A 19,842-nucleotide genomic window follows, 5' to 3' on the forward strand; every position below is an offset into this window, starting at 1 on the left:
ATTTTAGCACTTACTTCCAAAACCAGATGAAGTATCAAAATAATTTCTAAAAGGCTAGTGGCAGTGCAAAGTGACAGTGACAGGGACTTGCGACAGCCTTCCTGGACGCCGTCCACCACCGCCCTACCAGCTGGTGCCCTGCAAGTGCACGCATGGTGCTTTCTGCTTTCTTCTAACATAATCCTAATTGTGATGCTTTGAAATAGCCTAAGTCATTTTTTTTTTCCTAACTCCATTTTGAGGATAAAAGCAGCTGTAACATCTTTTCTCAGGGCCTGGCATGTTTGAGGAGTTCAGTTAATATGTACTTGATAAATAAAGATAAAACAAATAATTTGACTAATAGAAAAAGCTTCTTAGGAAGTTAGACTTAAGAACTGTATTTAGATCACATTCAGAAGCAGAAAAGGAGAGAAAACCAAGCCTCTGCTTGAACATGCATTTTTTCATTCTACATAACAACTCCTTCGAGTTGGGTTCAGTGATGTATTTTGGGGGTCATGTGGATGTGGCTATTTGGAAACCATTAAGAGGCAGTGTACCAGCTCAGGGTAAAGCTTCTCTACATGACTTGCCCTAGTTACTGTCTGATAAGTTTTTCTTGGATTAAACAAGGAGAAACATAATTTTTAAAGTTACCTCTTGTACCTCTTATACCTAGAGTAAGCAATGCTTTAACATATCCTCTGATGACCTAATGAGAAAAGTAGGATCTGTTCTTTTATTATAAACCAGAGCACATTTATTAGGCACCAACTCTTCTCTCAGCCAGACTCAAAGACATGTACAGATATATAAGAGAGTAGAAGACAGAGTTTCTGTTCCCAGAGTCAATAATGCAGTTGGATTGGAAACATTCCTATAAACAGAGACATGATGAAGCATTTACTGATCGTTCAGGGGTATTTATGCTAAATTATGCTCCTTAATACTTATATCCAAATTCACTGACATCAACTTAAAATGAAAAAGATTAATCTAAATAAAATCTTGATATATCAGAAATTTATTATTGAAGGCCAGAGACTGAGGTCTGGGGTTTTGACCAACAGGGATTGGAAACTAGAAATTAGGGCATTTAATTAAGGTCTTTGACTGCTGACTACAGAAAATCTTAGATTGCTTGGAATTTTCAGATGACCAAATCTTCTAAAGAGTAATAGTAAACAGCTGATCTTTATATCCAGATCATATTTATCAGTCCTACAGCTCAATGCTGACCCCGCTTGAAGGGCTGATGAAGGTGAATAAATCAGGATACAAACAGCCAAGAGAAAATCTGTAATAAATACAGAGGTGCTTCTCTTGCCCAGCAAACTTTTCCCCATTCCACTCCCATCAGTCAACCTTCTCTATATTCCACGAGATCCTAAACCATTAGAATCCTAGGCTTTGTTTTCTCCTTTCTCATTTGTCATATTATTTGACAAGGTGGCACACTCAATTTTCCAACCTTTTTATTCTCTTTTGTCCAACAGTGCTGCATTCTAGCCTGGGTCTCAAAATCCTTCTCTTCACTTTGCTTTCTCTACACTGCTGCCCTTCTTGCTAATTTTTTGACCTTCTCAACTGTACAAAGGTCATCTGTCTATTGCACTATCTAAGTCAGTTTGTGCAGTGAGTAAAGATGCAGTCTCTGTTAGAGCTCTCAAGTTTCTGTGTTCAAGAATGCTGGGTCAGTAGGCTGTCTTTTAGAGTGAGACAGTGAAGCAAATAATTCCCCAGGGTGTTTTCTGAGATTCCGTTGTTAAACTCCAGTTTTTCATTAATGGCTCTAAATGGTCATTATTGGAATTAAAAAAAATTTTCCCTGTGGTTATGTGTGTGTGTGTGTGCTCATGTGTGTGTAGGGCCAGAGTAGTGCATTGGGGATATGAGATTTGAGGGTGAGAACTTTGCCTTGAAGATTTTTAGGTTCTAAAGGCAAAATCTAAAATTAAGGGATCTTACAAGAAAGAAAAATAAATAGAAGGCAACCATACGTTATAGATTTCTGTGGCAATCCAGTGTTCATTTGTGATTCACTCAATAAACATTTACTGAGACCTTATCTGCACCAGTCACCCTAGACACTGAGCAGTAAGATGCATGCCCTACCCTGAAGATGCAACTGTTTGAAGACAAACAGGCTATTCAATTTGATGCAATGACTTCTGTAGTGGAAATATTTGCAAAGTGCTATAGTAGCATGAGCATTAGATTGTAAATTGTATGAAGGCAGAGCCTGGGTCAAATTTACCTTTGTGACCTCAGCATTTAGCTCAGGTTTTGGCACGTAGTACGTGCTTGATTTATTTTTAATGATTGATTGAATGAATAAATATTGTCCCCTATGTGTCTGCCTATATCAGCCATTTACCTCCTGTTATTTTGATACATGGCTTCTCATTTTGATATGCAGCTTTTTGTCTGTGAGAGTGTTTTACCAATGTTTTGTATGTCTACTATATTCCAGTCTTTATTGGGCACCTAGTTTTGTATCAATGATACTCATTGATGAATAACATGTACATATATCAAAACATCTCACTATACCCCATGAATATATACAATTATTTGTCTATTAAAATATATATTTTAAAAAGCCAATAGATTTTAGATGCCATGTGCTTCAGGTGACTTTCACACGTAAGTCTCACATTTGGTTGGGATGACATAAGAAGTCAAAAGGAACTGATTCCCTGTACCTTGAGTCACTCTTTAAAAGGAAAAAAAGAGAAACAAAACAAACCCAAATTCCAGTGTCATTAATGCCAATGTAAAGTGAAGCTTTTTCCTTGATGAAAAGGCCATGTATTTTGGGTCAGATAACAAAGAGCAACATTCTATCCTTCCCCCCAATTTTGAAATTATAAAATATTTCCTCTGTGTTTTATAAATACAGAAGACTAGATACAGTATAAGTGATAACAAAATGATCATCACATCAGCTTAGACATGGCAAATATGTCCTGCACACCCCATCTCCCTCCCTCTGGGCCTCTGGTTCATTGTGTGTGGCTTTCTTCCTACTCAAGGGCACTCAGCACTCTGCAGGTGGAGCATGGAAGATGAGTCCTGGTGTTCTTATAAATGGAAAACCATACAGTAGCAAAATAGAATAAATGGCCACTTCATACATCCACATGACTGACTCTCAGAAACACACTGTGAAATAAGTAAAACAAATCACAGAAGAATATACACAATATGACACCATTTACATTAGCTCAAATTTCAAAATCATATAAAATGTAATCATGTGTCATTTGGAGATGCTTAAATAAGCAGTAAAACGATGATGAAAAACAGGAAATAATCATTTTTAAGGACTGTATCTTTCTTTGAAGCTTTCTTTGATCCTTAAAATATATTGATGGTCACTGGGTAATATCCATGCAAACAGGAAGAAGAAACCTTTACTCATTATGCTGGATGAATGAATAGGACAGGATTCCTATGGGCAAATTAAATGAAAGCTTAGTAGCTTAAGAAATTATTCACCTATCATTTGGCTTTTGCCTCAACTTTAAGCAACATCACAGGGTGTTTTACTTACTATAGTCTTTACAGTGGCACTATGAAGCTTAAATATTAAGCTGAAGGCCCCAGTGACTGATTTGCACTTTTGCTCATTACATTTGTAGTGAACAGCCTAGGTAACGAAGTAACTAGCTAAGGTAACCTTTTACTAGTAATAGTGTGACAGACATAGAGGAAATGAATTACAAATGTGCTAAAGCAGAAGAACACAGATTATCAGCTCAGTGTAAATTATAAACTTTGAGGCAATAAAAAGCCATAGTTAAAGTTTAAAATATTTAAATCACAGACTCTGTGATGTGTCCTTTTCTTACTTAATCTTTATGTGGCGCCTTTAAGTTAGGCATTATTATCCTGGATTTACAAAGATTTGCAAAGAGGACATTGATACTTACAGGGATTACATCGCTTGTCAAAAGTCATAAAACTGTTACATGACAAGGCTGGAATTTGAATGCAGGTTCATTTGACTCCCAACTTCTTGCTTTTTTCCACAGTATTATTAATGTTGCTTATCAAGAAGAAATAAGATAAGCTTTATCTTAGGTATGTGGGGTCTCGACACATGCTATTCAAATTATCATGTGGATAGAAAGCTATTATCAATGTAAAACAATTATGTTTACCATCATAACATGAGACCTGGAGATTTAGGGGAGAGAGAATGGGATGTGGAGTCAGAACACTTAAGTTTGAGCTCTTGTTTAAGTATTGGTTGGGATCATGATGACACATTAAAACACTTGATTCTCAGTATATCTACCTGTACACTGACAGTAATAATACCTTCTCTTATTTCTTGTTTGTTTATTTCTTCACTTTTAGCCTAATTTCCACTTTCATTCCTTTCCTCCTTACTCCCATAAACAACCATTCTAATGTGTTTGATTGATGCGTATCTTTTAATTTGTAATTATTCTTATAAGATGTAAATTAAAATGCTGTGTGTGTGTGGTTGCCATTAGGACTCTCCATCTGTATTCCAGTTTCTTTCCTTCCGGTTAGGATCACAATTATCTAATTTTTTGAGGTTGGCCACGGCCATTTGACTTATTTTGGCAATGAAATGTCAGTATAATTGATGGATGTCATTTCTGAGTGGATACCTTTAAAAGCCAGGATATGATTCCCCATATTTTCTTCCCCTTACTACAGTGACCAATGGTGTTATTTAAAAATGTATTACCTGGCATATACTCACACTAAAAAAGTATTTGTTTATCTGAAATTCAAAATTACCCAAGTGTCTTATGTTTTATTTGGCAAAATCTTGTAGTTGTTACATTTTAGGGTTTCAGAATAACCTAATAGCAATAAAATCATTTATTATGTTCAATGTTATTTCAGAATTTAAAGCTACTTCAGTAGCACTTTTATTTAATGTCATTGTTTAGAACATATGCGGGGATGTGAAGCAAAAATTGGACAAGTGAAACATTTGTCAAAGGGGTGTTAAATAGTGTCTTAGTTGGCTCAAGCTGCAATGTCTTACTCTGTTTTGGCTGCTATAACAAAATACCATAAGTTGTGTGGCTTATAAACAATAGATATTTATTTCTCACAGTTCTGGAGGCAGGGAAGTCCAAGATCAAGGTACTAACAGATTCGATTAGATTCTCGTTCACAGGTGGCATCTTCTTTTTGTCTCCTTCTATGACAGAAGGGGCTACCTCCCTCAGGCTTCTTTTGTAAGGGCACTAATTCCATTCATGAGGACTCTGTTCTCATGACCCAATCACTTTCCAAAGGTCCTGTCACCTAAAATTATCACATTGGGAGTTAATATTTCAATGTATGGCTTTAGGATACACACAAACATTTGGACCATAGCAAATAATAACCTATGTATTTGATGCCTCTAACCTAGTGGGTTTTAAAGAAGCCTATTATGAAGAAGGCATTTTAAAAAATTATAATTTCCACCTTTAATTTAAATTCAGAGGGTACATGTGCACATTTGTTACATGAGTATATTGTGTGATGCTGAGGTTTGAAGTTTGATTGATACCATCACCCAGGTTGTGAGCATAGAGCACAATGGTTAGTTTTTCAACCCTATTACTCCTGCCTCCTTACCCCCTCTAATACTTCTTGGTGGCTATTATTGCCATCTTTGTATTCACAAGTATGCAGTGTTTAGCTCCCAGTTATAAGCGAGAATGTCAGAAGGCATTATTATAAGGACAAGGTGTGGCTATAAAGTCTGAAAACATATTACTGATTATGTCATCTAAAATAATGTAATAGCAATAAACTACTTGTTATCTATATTTGTTTATGTTTTCAGACTTTGTGACTATCTTATAATTTCTCTGCTCTTCAGATTAAACAAGAAACAGGACCTAAGGTTCAAATACTTTAATCCTATTCTGTCAAAATTTCTCCCTTTCTTAGTGAAGTTCCTAAAGTACCTGCATAGAGGAGAAGGCAAAGGGAATGTGTTACTATAAGGCTTTTGCCTCAAATCTTAGTCTAGCCTCTTGGTGAGAAGGACTGGACCACAGAAAAGTCTCATTTTTCCTAGATCAGTCAAGCTGAGCATATTGGTTACCTCTAAGCTAGTATCAAAATTCTTCCTTTCTTAGCATTCCAGTGTAAGGAAAGATAAGCCCAAGAAAAGGAGCAAAAAATAAACCAGGATTCCTAGAACAGAGCTGATCTCTGCTCTCCAGGCTAAGCCTTCTCATTGCAGCGCAGTGGTCCATGTTAGCACTTCAACTGCCTAAGACAGAGTCCAGAGCGGAGAGAGAGCACAGCACCAGAGCTTTAGGAATTTAGCTTCTCTGGTCCTTCACATAAAAAAAAAACTACCCATGGCCAGCACCTGACATTGTTTCCCATGGGTAGCAAAACATTTATTTAACATCAAGCTATATGTTTGTATCATATTTTTTCAATTCAAAGAGACCCTAGATGCAAATATGATACACATAAAATTTACTGTGTTTTTCAAGGTGAAAAAGAAGTAGTACATTAAATGTATACATTAACTGTAAAATCAAACTCAATTTCTCAACAGTTTTGTAAAGGGGCACAAATGATATTGGAAACAAGGAAGTGTGGAATACACTCATATATTTCCCTCTTAGTTACCAGAACTGTGCTTCTTCAGGTGGAATGGAGGGGAGGAGGCGGAAAGAGTGGGAGAGAAAAGGTGTTGAGGGCTTCTGCTGGGAGATGCACTATCATCAGGAAACACACTGCAGGCCTTGGTGTGTCCTGGTGGTAAGCGGGGAGTAACAGAAGAAGCAATCTCTTTCTTCATTTGTTTACTTCTAGTGTTTATGGAGCTCTAATTATCCACCAGGCCATCTAGTTGCTGATGCCACAGTGGTGAAACAGTCATCTTACTATAGGCTGCCATTCTGGTGGTGGGAGACTAAAAAATACAAAATCATTTTTAAAAGGCACTGTACTTTTTCATAGCAATAAGAAAAAAGCTGTTTAAAAACACAGATTTAGCAGAATAAAAGGAGGATTAAAATGTCAACATTACAAAGAGCCTCTAACCAAGGCCAAGGGATGTTTTCCGCTGATAAATAAGCAAAGTACATATTTCCTTTATTTTGTTACTGTGAGTGTCCACTGGTAGAATGCACTGGGTCCATTCCAATAAGCAGGGCAGCCTTTACTTAATTCCATAAGTCTACATTTATCCCAAGCAGACCATGTTCCAAAGATGAGCGAGTTTGTTTGAGTTTAAATGTCCTAGAGTCTCAGCAGCCACAGTTGTTACCTATGTAAGGGATAACTGCACTCTGCTTGTCCTGCCTCCATCCAGCCTTTCAGGTCCACATTACATCTCTGCTATGTATACAGTTGAGCTCCTAATGGTGGCTCATGTTCTAGGCTGCTACTCAAGATCCCTCCACACACCTTTGAGAGGGGGATGTTCTCTACGACAACCCTGCTGCTTGTGCTCGGATGCATCATCCCATCCCTAGTCATCTGCATGTGGTGGCTTATTCTTATTCTTCCTTGTTCTCATCCTGCTATGTTGGCCTTGTGTCTTCTAGTTTATAACTCAGACAACTACTGTAGACTTTCACCCTGACTGGTATCAAACTTCCACTCCTAGCTCTTGTGCCAACCTTGCTACTCAAAATGTAGTTCAAAAATCAGCAACATTGGCAATACCTCGGCTTATTAGCCATCACAATCTCAGGGCCCACTCTACACCCACTGGACTAGAATCCGCATTTTTTGAGATCTCTAGGAGATTCATATGCACATTAGAGTGTGAGAAGCTATTCTAAACTTCACCACCTTACTCTGGACTCTGTATTAGTGTTCTATCAACTACGTACAGTTTTCTCATGAACAAATGCATCATGTACTGGCATTTACAGTGTATTCATTTGTGTGCTTTTTGTTTCTGTTTTTCCTTCTTTGATGTGTTTCATTCATTCGTTGTCTAAAATCTGACATTATTAAAACTCTGAAGAAACTGCATTATTTACCTCTAACTGTCTCCCATATCTAAGTGTCGTGTAGTATAGATGTAGTTGGTGTACTTGTTCTTGTTACTTAGTACATTGATTTCTCTTGTTTTTTTTTCTCTCTCTCTCTCTTTCTCTGTCACTCTTTCTCTTTCTCTCTCTCACACACACACACGCACATACACATACACAAACACACAGTTACTTCAATGAGGGCCTCAAGAAGAATCCTCACTCAGTTCCACACAGCATGGAGATATCTTAGAAGTAACTGACTGGAACACTCTATTGAAGGTCTCATGATGTGTATTCTACCCACTCTATAAATACAGAATGCTTTTGTTTCTAATTGGCTTTGCAAATCTCTCAGAAGCTTCCTCCTGTGTGTGGGCTGCCTAGGATGGCAGGTTTTATTACATCTAGGAGTTATTCTCTCCTAGTATTCATTTAATTTAGTGGATTGTTTATAATTTGTTTCATCTGACTCACGCTTGATCTAATTTATTTTTTATTATAAACACTTGAGGAAGAATCTCAAATAATCATTTTCTCCACCATACTGTTACTTCCATTATACTTTTATCAAATTTTCTAAAGGATAGTAAAGTTTAAATTGTTATATTGAAAGTGTTTTGTGGAAAAATATTCAGAGAACACTATGTGCACAGATCTGATGGATTACTTGATGCTTCCATTTGTTAGCTCTCTTTAGGAACAAAACCCCTAATTTTCTGCAATTACTCTGTCAACTCCCAATTTGCATTAATATTATAAGCATCCCAATATAAAATTGGGCTCAATTTCATGTGCTTCATTTTGGTCTGTGAACAGAGAAAACTACACAGACCTCAATTTATGCTTTAGGAGATTTCAGTTACAGTAAGTTACCGCTAACTCATCACCCATATTTAAGGGCCATATAGTACGAATTTTGCTGTGATGTTCCTCTGTTGGTTCAAGTCTGTGAAGAACTTGAAACACTCTCTTCCCTGGCTGCACTGACCCAGAGCTTCCCTGGTTGTTTTCCTTTCTGTCTAGCAGCTTCCTTTCTGCTGCTTCTCTTCTCCTTAGGCTGCTATGATTTACATGTATGTGTCCCTCCGAAATGCATATGTTGGAACTTAAACTTCAAGGTGGTGCTAATAAGACATGAGGCCTTTTGGGAAGTGATTAAGTTATGAAGGCTTTGCCCTTATTTATGGGATTAATGCCCTTATAATAGAGGCTTCTGAGGCTGTGACAGTATGATCACCTAAACCTTGGAGGTGGAGGCTGCACTGAGCTGTGATCATGCCAGTTCACTCCAGCCTGGGTGACAGAGTGAGACTCTGTCTCAAAACGAAAAAAATGAAATATCACTCATATCCATGGTTTCAAATATACATATGTATAGATGACTTACAGATCTTTGGTTTGAGCCCCAGTCTTGTATACTGAGGGTCTGCATGGTATCTCCACTTGGATGTTTCAAAACAACTGAAACTGGATTAACGATTGTCTCTGTCATATCTACCTCTAGCTGGAGGAAACTCTGGGAACATTCCTCTGTGTTTTTTGTTGGCTTACAGGAATTGTGGGATGAGACTTCCTGTAGATAGCTACAAGGCCACTAATGCAAACACTAATGGAAATGCTTTTCCATTCTGGAGAAGTATGAAATCGAAGAGCAGAGGCTACTGGTGCCTGTTCCACACTTTCTCATCCACCCTTGAAGTCATTTGCAGAGAGTTCCTATATATGCCCATGACTTCCTTTGTCTTTCTGTTTGAGGGCTTCTTTATGCCCAAAGGTAAGCTCAGCAGTACATCAGGAAGGCTGGTAGGGTTGGGCATTTAACACCGCAGGAACAGACTGTTCATCAACAAAGAATCAGAGTTGGTGAATTAACATCCCAACTTTCTCACCAGTTGGAAGGAGAATTTTGAGTTGCGTTCATCATATTCTCTCAAAAGTCCCCAGTAGACATAGACCTCAGGTGCTCATAGAAATAGCCACTCATTAAAGTGCCTTTCATTGGCTTTCTACCATTTCCTCTCTTACTTTCCTATTCCCTTCTTGTGCTTCCTGGATCACCTCCAAAATAAATGATTTTCACCCACATTCCTTTATTGGGGTGTGCTTTTGGAATAACCCAAACTAAAGTGCTTAGCATCCTTGGGGACCTACAACCCACTCTAATAAACTTTCACTTCTCTTGCTTGTAAATAATATGTACTGACTAAGTTCCATATAAGTGACATTATTGAGCATGACCCTACTCTGCATTTGGGGCAAAGGGCTTATGGAAAGCAGCATACAAAAATGAGTTGTTGTGTTTAGCTGAAAGGCATAGATGTGAATTTCTTGGCATTAGGTATAATCACAAGTAAAAGAACCGGAAAATAATAAGTAACCAGAGTGACAGCTCTTGGCCATTGGTGTTACCTAGTTTTCTTCTATTCCAGCATTGTTCAATAGTAATTTCAGCAGTAGTGGAAATACTCTAGATCTGCATTGGCCGTTGTGGTAGCTACTAGCTATGCATGGTTAATTAGCATTTGGAATGAGACTAATATTACTGAAGAACTGAATAACAAATTATATTTAATTTTCATAAATTTAAACTAAAATAGCCACATGTGACTGGTATCTAGCATATTGGACAGTGCAGTTCTAGTGTTTCCTATCTTAGTAGTGGTGCTGTCTTCCATTGTATGTTTTGTAAGTCAGAAACCTACAAGTCCACCCTCACACCTCCCTGTCTTCCACATTCGATATACAATTTGGTTAACATCAGCTTATATTTTATCTTTGGCTTCTTTCTACCCTCCCAGCCACCACTGGAGACTAAACTACCATTTTCTCTTACTTTGACTATTGGAATAGCCCTTTAGTTTTCCTGCCTACATTCACTCTTGACCTCTTCTAATTGACATGCAACCCTGTGGCTTTTCAAATTACAAATTGTCATCCTCAACTCCTCAAGTAAAAACATTTTAATGGCTTCCATTGACTTTAGGTTAAATCCCTACACTGTTAACATGGTTCCCAGAGGCCTCTCATGGCCTGACCCTTCTTACCTTTCTCCTAATTTCTCCTGCTTGGGATACATTTCTCATGAAGCAAAATAGCAAGAAGAATAAAAATTTCTCTTTACTTCATTTCTTAACCTACTATGTGTCTTAATAAAAATGATTTTATACATATGTATCTCAGGTACATGTTTTAAGATTATTAATAATTTTAGGAAAGTCATCTAGGCAGAGAGATTGGAGGCAGAGAGGTTTCAAAATCACATGTGTCACTCTAATGAGAACCAAACCAGTTGTAAACACATAGGTCACTGTCACTTTATTAATATGACTTTACTATTCCAATAAATTCTTGCTTAGGAAGATGAAATGAACATCTACCATGCAAATTACAGGGTTTTTTTTGGTTGTTGTTGTTGTTGTTTACATGCTAATAGAAGAAAGCTCTGGCGACCAAATGTGTTGCTGTTACTGGATGGGGTTAGTGGTTGTGGTAGGTGAAAAGATATTTATAAAAATCAAAGGAGAATAAAAACTTTGAGAGAATAGTGAATTCAAAAGGGAATGAGAAAGATGGGAATAAAATGAGAAAGGCAAAATTTGAGAGACTGATTCTTAATAATCTTTTCAAAAGGAAGAGAATTCCCAGTTGAGATAGAGGAAGGTGTGGGGTGAAGGAGATTGGGGGGTATTATTCTGAGCCTTTGTCAATGTGAGTGGAGTTGCGCTGGAAGCAGACTAGGGAGATAAGGCTTGCCAAAGGACTTAATCTGGAGAACAGTAGCTGTAAAAGAGTTACATCTGGAATTTAAGGAAGATGACCTAGGGTTATATTAGAAAATGTATATACACACACATACACACACACACATTTAAACATATATATATTCCTTCAGTGACATATATCAGTGGAGGAATTAAAGAAAGAGAAAAATGAAGACAAAAAATGGATCTTATGTAAAAAAGAAAGTAATGTATAGAAGAAACAAGGAATTTAAGAGGAGACTTCTGACTAGAAGGAAAGTAAAGTTGAAAAATAACAATGACAATGTAGAAAAGACAGAATACAAGTAAAGCTGAGTTAAGTTATCCAAATGGGTTTATGTGGATATTTAATTAACTTAATCTCTGTGTAGTTTGAACTCCAAAATTCCACTGCAGTGAAAATAGTTGGTGTGTACATGAGCTCACAGTCCACATGAGACCTTTAGTGGGGAAACCCCAGATACTTTTATAAGGAGAGGAGAGATGACTTTAGAGAAGAATTTTAAAGGAGTCACAAAGTATTTCTTAGATAAAAAAGAGGAGAGGTCCCCAGAGGCCTCTTCCTTTGAGTTCATCTCCCCATACCCATATTCTAACCCATGTCAGTTGTCATGCATCTTAGCCCACAGCATACTTGAGAGCAGCAGCCCATGCTCCTGGGGCAATGCCTGAGCTCCATCCAGTCAGGCAGTTGGCTCCCATCCCTTCTTCATTGAAAATCTTACTTCTACGCTTCTTTTCAGGACCCTGAAGAGTTATGATTTCATAATTTCTGATTAATTTTTCATAATCTTAACAATATACTTTTCTACCCCTCTCAATAGAAATCATATTTAAAGAGAAGAATCCTGGAGATATCATTGCCTCAACCTAAAGAAAAGAATCAACAAAAGAATGATCTCAAAGCAGAAGGTGCCAGCGGTGAGACCAGGAGGCAGATAGTTTCAAAATCACATGTGTGTCACTGTCGTGAAAACAAAAGCCAGCTGCGACCATAGAACTCACCGTCATTTTATTAATATGACTTTATTATTCCAAGAAATTCTTGCCTAGAAGATTAAATTAAGAATAACTTTATTCTTAATTTTTCAGGAAATATTCCTTATTTCTGGAAGTTCTGGAAAATCCATTTTTTTTTCTAAATAGACCACTCAGCTAGCCTCATTATCCCTTCTCAGTATACCAGGTCTCTTGACGGCTCACCATACAACTGACTACTACTCAAGACTCCATTCAAAATCTTACCTTGCTTCATCTGTCTTACAATATTGTCATGACCTTTGCCCAATTCCAACCAAGTGCCCTCCCCATACTCCCACCAGTAAAAGACTCACCTTAAATCAGACCCCCAGATGTCATGAATGTCTTTACCTGCTCCCCTCCCAGATGCTATTGAGACACTGTCAAGGGAATGGTCTTCCTCATTCTAGTAAGCAATAAACTTGTCTCAGCTTCGGCCACAGTTTACTGAGGGTGATATCTTCAGGTAATCAGCAGCCAATACACCTATGTGGTCTCCAGTGAGTGTTATAAGTTGTGTGTGCAACAATGTCACTCAATACATGTAATTTGGAAATGAGAATTTTGCCAACTGAAAGGTGCAATGTTTGGACATGCTTACTGACTTTCCAGTGGAAAACCTGGGGTCAGAAAACAGACATCTCAACTGCTTATGAACAGCAGTTCTCGGAAGCTAGCAGAGACCTGCTCTCTCCAACCTACCCACCACCTCCAACTGAAATGGGAAAGGTTCCCTTGTCCCCCTCGCAGGGCTTGTGAGAAGGGAAGTGACTCACTTCTTCAGTGCCCCACTGCTCTAGGGGAACATACAGATGGGCAGGCTGTGGGGCTCCGACCCCATGGCAGCATCTAGGGGTGGATGTTTACAGCTCCTGAAGCCCCAGTGGGCATGTGTTACAGGGCGCTCTTTTAGTTTTGCCATCTATAGGCAGCTTGTGTTAACCAGTGCAATTAGACTCTACCTTGTTGCAAGGACAGAGGGCTTTCTGTATCCTGCGTTCTTGCCTTGGTATACTGGAAGAATTGGATCACACGTGGGCTTGGAGAGTGATTGCAAGGTTTTATTGAGTGGAAGTAGCTCTCAGCAGATGGGGGAGCTGGAAGGGAGATGGTTTTCCCCTGGAGCCGGACTGCTCGGTGGCCTGGGCTCTCCTCCCACTGCCCCAGCCAAACTCTGAGTTGTTCTGCTGGTTGATGGCCTGCTGGTGTCTGTCAGTGTGCTCTTCCACCAGCATGCTCCCCTAGACATCCTCTTAACATCCAGCCACTTATGTGTCTGCCTGCTAGGGTCTCATGGGGGTTTGTAGACACAGAATGGGGCATGGTGGGCCAGGATGGTCTTGGGAAATGCAACATTTATGTGGGTGCCAAGGCAGGAGTGCCTGTCCTCACCTAGGTCCATGGGCACAGGCCCGAGGGTGGAGCCCTCACCAGGGACCTGCCCTTCTCCTCCCAGCACTTCCCCATCCCCATCATGTATCACAACTACATTGTAATCACAGCTCTGAAACGCCAGAACCCTATTTCACTGTCACTTCATCCATTACTAACTCTGGAAGTACAGAAATAATCTCAGCTACTTGGGAGGCTGAGGCAGAAGAATCCCATGAACCCAGGAGGCAGAGGTTGCAGTGAGCCAAGATCACGCCATTGACTCCAGCCTGGGCAACAAGAGCAAAACTCCATCTCAAAAAAAGAAGTGCCCTTCTGTTGCAAAGCATAAATGGTTTCTTGAGAGCAGAAGAAAGTTTTATTGAACTTTTTAGGATGGCCAGTCCTCTGTAATCAAATTGCAGCCTGCTAAGTTAGCAACTTTTTCTTTTCATTGGGTGAATACTTCTATATCTACTGATGCAATTCTGAAAAACGAACTTACTGTTGATTTGAAAATCTTCCATGCTTTTTATATCAGGTTTTGTGATTTAGCCAGAACCCAGAAGTGCCATTGACCATAAAGTGGTTTTGAAAATATGTTTGTAATTTTGACCTTGGGCTGCAATAGGTTACAGGGATGTTTTCTTAATTCATTTTGCTGGAGCCCAGTCAAGTCCTCCTCAAAGGACTCTACTTTGGCTACAGCAATATTAGCTGTGAGAAAAATTTCTATTTAGACTTAATAAATGGAAATAAGTAATGGAGACTGGCATTTATTAAGGCTTTATTAAAGGCTAGGAGGGCAGTATGCCCTTATTGGATTAAATCTTTGCAACATCCCTAGAAAACATGTGCTGTTGTCATCACAAGTGGCCCAACTGGTTACTTAAGTCTTTAAAAATTAAATAACTTTTCCAAGGTCACGCAGCTAGTAAGTGGCTATGTAGGGTAGGATGCATCTCAGTTTTGCTTGGCCATGAAGTTCCTGCTTGCCACTACTATGCTATATTGTAAGATGCAAGTTCCTTAAGAACAAGGAGCATATCTCACATTGTATTTTTCTTAAGAGTATGTTCATCTGTATACATATTACGCTAAATCTAGTATTGTCTTGATTGATTCAAAAAGCTATGAAAGATGTGAATAGATGAACACTGAATAAATACTAAAGAAGATAACAAATAAGTCAAATAAGAGCAAATGTTTTTTATTTCCTCTCAAAAATGTAAGCTGAATCATCATGTATAAAAGCCCAAGGAGGCAAATTTCTTTTATTCACTTAATAAACTTTTATTCACTCTGTATTTACTGTGGGCCAGACATTGTGCTAAATGCCCTGGAAACAGAATTGAGAAAAACACTATCCTACTTTCAAGTCCAGTGAGAAAGAAAGAGATAAGAAATTCAATAATTGAAACACAATGTGATATGGAAGAAAATTGAAAGTCTAGAAATAGAACTACATAAGTATGACCAAGAGGTGCAAAAGCAATTCAATGAAGAATGGGTGGTCTTTTCAAAAGATGGCATTAGAAACATTGAGTATTCATTGGTGCAATAATGAGCCTCAACTGAAAACCCACACCGTATGTAATAATTAACTCAAAATTGATCAGAGACCTAAATGCAACATGTAAATCTCTAAAACTTTTAGGAAAAAAATTGGAGAAAACTTTCATGACCTAGAGTGAATCAAAGAGTTCTTAGAGATGATACCAAAAACATGATTCATTAAAAAATAAATTAAATAAATTGGACTTCATACAAATTAAAAAACTTTTGCTCTGAGAAAGATCCTGTTTGGAGAATGAAAGGACACGTGAAAGATAGGGAGAAATATTTCCAAATTATATTCTGTGACAGATAACTTGTATCCTGAATATATTTTTAAAAGCTCTCTGAATCTCATGTCTGTAATCCCAGCATTTTGGGAGGCCAAGGCGGGTGAATCATGAGGTCAGGAGATTGAGACCATCCTGGCTAACATGGTGAAACCCTGTCTCTACTAAAAATACAAAAAATTAGCTGGGTGTGGTGGCAGGCAACTGTAGTCCCAGCTACTCAGGAGGCTGAGAATGGAGAATGGCGTGAACCCGGGAGGCGGAGCTTGCACTCCAGCTTGGGTGACAGAGCGAGACTCCCTCTCAAAAAAAATAAAAAAATAAAAAAAAAATAAAAGAGCTCTCCGAACTCAACAATAACTCAATTAGAAGATGGGCAAAAACACTAGAACAGACACTTTACCAATGAGGATGTATAGATGGCCGATGAAAAGGTTTAACATTATCAGTCATTAGGAACTGGCTAATTAATGCCACAACAAGATATTACTACACACCTATTAGAATGACTAAGATAAAAAGTACTGGCAATACTAAGTTCCAGCAAAGATTCACAGCAATTGGATCTTTCCTTCATTGCTGGTGTGAATGTAAAATGGAACAGCCATCTGAAAACAGTTTGGCAGTATTTTTGACAAGTTTATACATATACTTACCATATGACTCAGTAATTGACCTCCAGGGTATTTTTTCTAGTGCAATTAAAACTTACGTCCACACAAAAGCCTGTTCACAAATGTTCATAAAAGTTTTATTTGTACTGTAATAGCCCCAAATTGGAAACAACCCCAAATGTCCTTCCTTGGGTAAGTGGATAAACAAACTGAGGGGTACCCATATGGTGAAATACTACTCAGCAATAAAAGGGAATGAACTCTTTCAGCCTTTTCTATCTCTCTTCCCTGATTTTTCCCTAGTGCTTATTGCTTTCTATTTTATCACATAATAGATTTTTATTGTTTATTTTTTGTCTTTTGTTCTCTGCTAGATTATAACTGTGTGAGGGCAGAAATGTAGGTCTGCTATTTTTGTTCTTTAACGTTTCATCTCTAACACTTGGAATCTTTTTATTCTAAGCTACCTGGTGAACCATCCTGAAGTGATAAGCAGTATTTGCCAGTAAGACAGTTCACGTCCACTAAATATATTCTTTCCTTTTAATGTGCTCTGCACCTTAAAATTTTTTATTATTTATTGATTCTTTAAGTTTTATTTATTTATTTTTTGAGATGGAATCTCACTCTTGTCTCCCAGTTTGAGTGCAGTGGTGTGTCTTGGCTCACTGCAACCTCTGCCTCCTGGGTTTAAGCGATTCTCTTGCCTCAGCCTCCCAAATAGCTAGAACTATAGGCGTGCACCACCACACCCCTACTAATTTTTGTATTTTTGATAGAGACAGGATTTCACCATGTTGGCCGGGCTGGTCTCAAACTCCTGAGTTCCAGTGATCATCCTGCCTCAGCCTCCCAAGTGCTGGGACTGCAGGTGTGAGCCACCATGCCTGGCCTGCAACTTGAAATTTTAAAACAATTTTTTTTTCCAGGTCCTGGAATCAAAGCTCTTCATGCCATGTTGGGGTGGAATTGGATAAACCACTTTACACACGTTTCCCATAAATAGGCTTCCCAACAATTCCTAGGAAATTCTGTGGTTCCATAAACCATTGCTTGAAAAATTAGTTCACCCATCATGACAAAGAGCTCATCTTTGAAAGTACAAAGTATTTGCAATTGATTTTCAGGATGAATCATATTCTTAATAATTGCACAAGATTACTCACAAATTCGAGGGAGTTCGATTTAAAAAACTAACTCAAAACCAAATGAACCCAATTTATAACTTGTGCTTACAACATGTTCTCATATGACACCCACAAATGTTTCTTTGTGAAGACTCAACCTCAAGTTACAGAGAAGGAAAATTTCTACTTCTGTGACTTTGCCAATAACACAATCACAGTGGTACTATGCAATGTTCTTATTTCATTATATGGGACATAGAACAGTTTGCTGATTTAATTGGCAAATAATTGTCTTTTCAAGACAATTGAGAGGTCAATATCTGAAGAGTGAGTGAAATGGAAATATTCAGAAATGTCCTAAGAGAACCATAAAGAAAGTTGAGTCTCCAAGATCTCAAGATGAATGCACTGATGATGAGAAAGCTGCCTGCAATTCCATGTGTACATTGTGAGTAGTAATTTAGCAAAGTCATTCACTAACTGGGAAATATCTACTATGCACCAAGTCTGGAGTCGCAATAATGAGTTTGGCAAATGAGCTGAGGGGCTATTGGTATGAAGCTCATGAACTAATAGGGATAACAAAGAAATAATAAAAAATAAAGTGTAATGGGGAAAGGCAAAGTTCTACAAGGATAGAGAGATCAAGAAATTTTGCTGGTTGGATCTCACTGCTTTGATTGCCTGGTTTTGATACCTGTATAGGGCCTTGGCAAAATACATGAAAATTATTTTTAACATTAGTGTTGATGAGAAGATCAAACTGTTTTTATTTCAATTCTCTGGACTGCTTAAGAGTCACATGCCCTTATGACAAGAGTAGGTTTCATACTGTAAGCTACAGGTAACATTTTTTAGGATTGGGGATTAAACGTTTTATTCCTTTAAGGTTTTCTATTCCTTTCATCTACCAATATCCAAGGAGATGCTAATGTAAAAACTCTTCAGAACTGCTTTCCATCTCTCTTCCTTCCCCTACATCCCGTTAAAAATGGACTGAGCAGGTATACAATTAATAACAGCTATTTTCTGGGATTAGATGAAAATACCCAGCTGTAGGCACTGAGCGATGCATTCATTCATTCATTTGCATTTATTGAGTGCTGTCATGCACTAAGCATTATGCTAGGAGCTATAGATTTCAGCCTCTGGTAGTTAGAAAAAAAAAAAGGCTTCCCAAAATGTCCACATTTTATTCCCAGAAACTGGTGAATATGTTAGATTATATGGCAAAGGGGAATCAGAGTTGCAGATGAATGAAGGTTGCCAATCAGCTGACACTGAAATAAGAAGATTATTCTGGATTACCCAGCTAGGACCAATATAATCACAAGCGTGCTTTTTAGAGTAAGGAGGAAGCAGAAGAGGGAGAACCAAACAGATTGCAGCGTGAAAAGAATTTGGCCTGGAGTTGTTGGCTTTGAAGATGAAGAAATAAGGCCATGAGCCAAAGAATGCAGGTAGTGTCTAGGAGCTAGAAAACATGAGGGAATGAATTATTGCTTAGAACCTCTAGAAAGCAACAGTCCTGCCAATATCTCAGTTTTAGCCCAGTGAGACTGATTTCATGCTCCTAACCTCCAGACTTATACAATAAGTTTTTGTTGATTTAAGTCACTAAGTATGATAATTTGTTACAATAGCAGGGGGAAACTGAAGCACAGACCATACTGCAGTGTCTGCCCTCAATGAGTTAATGGACCATTGGAGGTGTTAAGAATTCAGTGAGGGAAGGTTCTAGCCAGTGACACTGAGTGCTGACCAGGGCTGGAATTGAAAAAGACTTGTAGAAAAGACAAAATATCCTCCGTGCTGGATGAGACACGAGCATTGAAGTCATAGCATTTTTGCTTCCATGTGATCATTTGTGCCCAAGAACAGATGAAGTAACATTTTGAGGGCATTTTCTTAGGCAGCTGGGGAATTTGCCAGAGAAACAAGCAGCTGGGCCCACAGAAAGTTGGAGGGGTGGAGGAAGGAATGAGACACGGGTTTTAAAGGATCTGAGATGATTATATTTTATATACCACCTATACACTGACTTGTAACACATATATCTTCAGCTCATAAGCAGCCCTCTCCAAACTGCAGATCTAACTATGAACCCCAAATGTCTCCTTGGGTAGCGA

The 19,842-nt window shown here is 38.4% G+C and overlaps 1 long non-coding RNA gene across 1 annotated transcript in view; it reads left to right on the forward strand.

The window, feature by feature from the left end:
* The window catches only part of LOC114678792 (uncharacterized), a 102,396-nt gene extending 86,961 nt beyond the window's left edge, over nt 1–15,435 (forward strand). The window contains exon 2 of the long non-coding RNA XR_003730328.2: nt 12,562–15,435. This is a non-coding gene — a long non-coding RNA (uncharacterized LOC114678792). The remainder of the gene's footprint in view (nt 1–12,561) is intronic.
* The last annotated feature ends 4,407 nt before the right edge of the window (nt 15,436–19,842 follow it).

The sequence above is a fragment of the Macaca mulatta genome, chromosome 6 (assembly GCF_049350105.2).
Source record: "Macaca mulatta isolate MMU2019108-1 chromosome 6, T2T-MMU8v2.0, whole genome shotgun sequence".
Taxonomy (NCBI): domain Eukaryota; kingdom Metazoa; phylum Chordata; class Mammalia; order Primates; family Cercopithecidae; genus Macaca; species Macaca mulatta.